A 5480-nucleotide genomic window follows, 5' to 3' on the forward strand; every position below is an offset into this window, starting at 1 on the left:
TAAACACATCTTTCCCTCTCTACCCTTCTCCGCTTTCCCTCCGCGACTCTCTGGTCCACTCTTCCCTCCCCACGAATCTCCCACCCGGCAGTTATCCCTGCGACCGTAAGTGCTACACTTGTCCCTTTGCCTCCTCTCTCACCACCATTCAGGGCCCCAAACAGTCCTTCCAGGTGAGGCAACACTTAACTTGTGATTCTGTTGGGGTCATCTATTGCATCCGGTGCTCCCGGTGCGGCCTCCTATACATCGGTGAGACCCGACGCAGATTGGGGACCGCCTCGTCGAGCACCTCCGCTCCGCACGCCACAACAGACAGGATCTCCCGGTTGCCACCCACTGCAACTCTGCTTCACATTCCCATTCGGATATGCCCAAACATGGCCTCCTCTACTGCCATGATGAGGCTAAACTCAGGATGGAGTAGTAACACCTTATATATGGTCTGGGTAGTCTCCAGCCCCTTGGCATGAACATTGAACTCTCCAACTTCCGGTAATTCCCTCCCGCTCCCTTTCCCCATCCCAGTTTCAATCTGCTCCCTCTCACAGTTGCCTATCAACCCCCTCATTGTTCCGCCGCCTTCTACTACGCATTGTGCTTTTCCCTATTCCTTCTTCAGTTTTCCTGCCTATCCCCTCCTTTCTTCCCCTCCCCCACCCACTTATCTTTCCCTTTACTGGTTTTTCATCTGGCACCTACCAACCTTCTCCTTCCCCCCACCTTCTTTATATTCCCCTGCTCCCTCCCTCTTCAATCTTGACAAAGGGTTCCGGCCCGAAACGTTGACTGTTCGTTACCACGGATGCTACACGACCAACTGAGTTCTTCCAGCGTGTTGTGAGTGTTGCCACGACAATGGCACTTTGTCGGGAATCCTGAATTAAATGTGAGGAATCTGGCAGAGGACAAAAGGGACCTTTACTGGGAGAGTACAAAGAATGTACCAGCCCCCTGTTTCTCGCTTCCCCTGGTAGTTCTCCCTCCACCTTGTATAGAGGGTAGTGGTGGAAAACCCACTGACCTGCTCCTCCGAGACCACAGTTTTAAGCAATGCTAGCAACATTTCTTTACGGGTCATGCAGCATTCCCGACTCCCCGTCTGCTTATCTAAATTCCGTGCGTGGCTACATGCACCCTGTAATTACAGAACGATCAACAGCTGGTGCTCTTAATGACAGCGGTACCCCTTTTATTTGGGAAGCCGCCGGGTAGCCACATGCCCTATCATTACAGAAGTTAATCCAACACCCTCTGGCGGGTTCTCATTACCGGTGCATAATTCCGTGATAGGAGCTCACTGGCGTAAAACTTTAGTCCTTCCGTCTACAATGCTGCACTCTGCTTGTGGTTTTAAATTCCCTTCAAGGAGAGAAGGCAACCTGACTTTAACCGCCGCTACTGTTCAATATCAGAGTGATATATTATGCTCAGGAAAATCAAGCAACGATATCTACAAGTTATTGATGGCGTGTTGGGACCATATGTTCCCTAAAACCCATCTCTCTGTTAGATAGGTTCACTCCGAAATCATCCTCATCCATACCAGCCATTCGTTTCCAGTCTCTCCCTATCTCTGTACTTTAACCTCGCTAATTCATCAGCAGAGAACTCCTTTTTCTCTGTTATCTCGGAAGTGGCCCATTGTGACATCCCCACACGTTTCTGATCTTCCTCTTTCTCCTCGAGGAAGAAGGTGCGGAACAATGCCCCCCGTGGCAGGTGTAGGAAAGCGTGATCACTACGCTGGCCTGTACTGTTTAGGGTACGCAGCGGGGAGTGGGAGCTTTTCGAGAGATAAACCGTGGGTTTCACACCACCCTCTCTCCCTCAGTTTCTTCTTCCGGCCAGACATCTCCATCCCCCAGCCCCACAGTCGGATCATCGCCCGCCCGCATTAAAGCTCGAGTTTAACAGGTCGATCTGCCAATTAAGCTGATTAGCACACTCTGACTGCTGTACCTTCCTTAGCTGACAAGTTAACTCTATATTCTGATCCTCTGACCTTGCAGTCCAAGTCTTGGCCATCAACAGTGATTCTGTCAGAATGATACAGCGCTGATTTATGTTTCTCTTCCTCGTTGTTAAGACCCACAATCGTTTTGAGCTGGGGCCTTCCAATGGCTGCAACCAGCCAGAAACCATGCCGCTGGCAATCTTTTCTCTTGGGAAAACTCAGCAGTTTAAGTTTGGGCTCAATGTGGTGTCCAATTTGCACCCCGGCAAAGTCTGACTGATTTGACCAATCCACCAGCATTCCGTAAATCATCAGTAAGTTAGCTAGACTACCAAAGCCAACACTGTTATGTGTCCAAATCGAGACTCGACATCACTAATGCCCTTCCCCGCGAGATTTCTTCAAAATAACCTTGTAAAGAAATGTATTTTCTGCTCAAACAACAAACCATGCTATTCTCACCGCAAAAAGAAAATATCGTTGACGCGGGTTCACGCGTTTGGTGAGTGAGACAAGAACACTGACTGCGAATATGTAAAATATTTATTTATTTACAAACACTAGAAAATTCGACTTGATATTTGTTCCCCCAAGTTACACAAATTACAAAACTAAATATTCGGCAAAGAGACATAGATATGAGTGCGCTGAGTATACCTTCCCATTCGTTCCGGGGACAAAGTGAGAGGGAGCAAACATCCTGCCGTGCTATTTTATACACGGGTTATTTCAGCGGCCGTAGCTAAACCAAGAATCGGCAGCCTTTTAGCCTCTGTGGGCCGGATTGCGTATTCATCAGCGGACGGTGGGCCAGATAAATGCCATAAAAACTTGAAATATGGGAATTATCCTGTTAAGTACATCGAGTTACGTCTTGCCTCAAATTAATGAATAACACATGCTAAAAAATACTTTGTGCTTAACCAAGGTTGCCAATTAGTAATCAAAGATCTCAGTTTAGTTTCTTTCTGTCCCACCATTGCTGGTGCCCCATCAGTTGTGATCCCAATTACCTTCGACACATTAAGTTTCATTTCATTTCTGATATCATTTTCAGCAAAGCTTCAAAAATGTCTGCTCCAGTAACAGTGTCCTTCATAGGAATTAATTGAATAAATTCTTCAAAAATGTGTGCTCCAGTAACCGAAAAGTTGCGGTCACTCCTCGCACGAACACTGCAAGTTGAGCAGTGTCTCCGAGGACTGTACTCTCATTCATTGCCATTGGATTTTTTTTTCGTTGAGTTTATTTCGAAACGCAAGTTATTCATCAAATATCGTAGCACATGTATATATCTGGATATTTAGCGTGGATTTCTGGTTAAAACACTGTGACGATGTTTCTGTTCACAAATTTGAACGATCCCATCTGAAAACCTGCGCGTGCACGGAGAGTATCTGATACATATTAATAAGGGAGTCTGTCTTCCCTTTATTCGTATATAGCAGCGTTTGGTTTGGAACAAGACGGAACTTGGGGCCAATGTTCCAAGACGCCATGCATGTCCATCAGTGTGGTCGCGTGAATCACGCAGAATAATGAAAAATTTCTCGCGAGTTGGTCAAATTACCTTCGCGACCCTAATCTGGCACGCGGGCCATAAGTTGCCTAACCCTGATCTAAACCAACGAATCAGCCCCAGATGCTGAAAACATGTCAACCACTAGATGCCCGATGGTTTTAAATGCGAGGAGAAAGTACGTAGGGCCATGAGTGTCAACTTCTTTATTCAAAGTGTGGTGAGAATACGGAATAGAACATAGAATAGTACAGCGCATTACAGACTCTTCTGCCCACAATGTTGTGCCGACCCTCAAACCCTGCCTCCCATATAACCCCCACATGAAATTCCTCCATATACCTGTCTAGTAGTCTGTAAAACTTCTTTAGTGTATCTGCCTCCACCACTGACTCAGGCAGTGCATTCCACGCACCAACCACTCTCTGAGTAAAACAAACATTCCTCTAATATCCCCTTTGAACGTCCCACCCCTTACCTTAAAGCCATGTTGTCTTGTACTGAGCAGTGGTGCCCTGGAGAAGAAGTGTTGGCTATCCACTTTATCTATTCCTCTTATTACCTTGTACACCACTATAATGTCTCCTCTCATCCTCCTTCTCTCCAAAGAGTAAAGCCCTAGCTTCCTTAATCTCTGATCATAATTCATACTCTCTAAAGCAGGCAGCATCCTGGTAAATCTCCTCTGTAACCCTTCCAATGCTTCCACATCCTTCATATAGTGAGGCGACCAGAACTGGACACAGTACTCCAAGTGTGGCCTAACCAGAGTTTTATAGAGATGCATCATTACATCGCGACTCTTAAACTCTATCCCTCCACTTATGAAAGCTAACCCCCTATAAGCTTTCTCAACCACCCTATCTACCTGTGAGGCAACTTTCAGGGATCTGTGGGCATGTACCCCTAGATCCCTCTGCTCCTCCACACTACCATGTATCCTGCCATTTCATTTGTACTCTGCCTTGGAGTTTGTCATTCCAAAGTATACCAACTCACACTTCTCTGGGTTGAAATCTATTTGCCACTTATTAGCCCACTTCTTCATCCTATCAATGTCTCTCTGCAATCTTCGACAATCCTCTAAACTATCTACAACACCACCAACCTTTGTGTCGTCTGCAAACTTGCCAACCCACCCTTCTACCCCAACATCCAGGTCCTTAATAAAAATCACGAAAGGTAGAGGTCCCAGAACAGATCCTTGTGGGATACCACTAGTCACAATCCTCTAATCTGAATGTACTCCCTCCACCACGACAGTTTGCCTTCTGCAGGCAAGCCAATTTTGAATCCACCTGGCCAATCTTCCCTGGATCCCATGCCTTCTGACTTTCTGTATCAGCCTACCGCGTGGAACCTTGTCAAATGTCAAAATAAAATCCATATAGATCACATCCACAGCACTACCCTCATCTATATGCCTGGTCACCTCCTCAAAAAACTCTATTAGGCTTGTTAGACACGATCTGCCCTTCACAAAGCCATTTCAACTGTCCCTGATCAGACCATGATTCTCTAAATGCCCATAGATCCTATCTCAAAGAACCTTCTCCAACAGCTTTCCCACCACAGACGTAAGGCTCACTGGTCTATAATTAACCGGACTATCCCTACTACCATTTTTGAACAAGGGGAAAACATTCGCCTCCCTCCAGTCCTTAGGTACCATTCCCGTGGACAACGAGGACATAAAGGTCCTAGCCAGAGGATCAGCAATCTCTTCCCTCGCATCATGGAGCAGCCTGGGGAGTATTCTGTAGGCCCCCGGGGACTTATCCATCCTCATGTATTTTAAAAACTCCAACACCTCCTCTCCCTTAATATCAACATGCTCTAGAACAACAACCTGACCCATATTATCCTCACCATCATCAAGTTCCCTCTCATTGACGAATACCGAAGAGAAGTATTCATTGAGGACCTCGCTCACTTCCACAGCCTCCAGGCACATCTTTCCACCTTTATCTCTAATCAGTCCTACCTTCACTCCTGTCATCCTTT

Source organism: Mobula hypostoma, chromosome 8 (genome assembly GCF_963921235.1).
Source record: "Mobula hypostoma chromosome 8, sMobHyp1.1, whole genome shotgun sequence".
In the NCBI taxonomy this organism is placed as follows: domain Eukaryota; kingdom Metazoa; phylum Chordata; class Chondrichthyes; order Myliobatiformes; family Myliobatidae; genus Mobula; species Mobula hypostoma.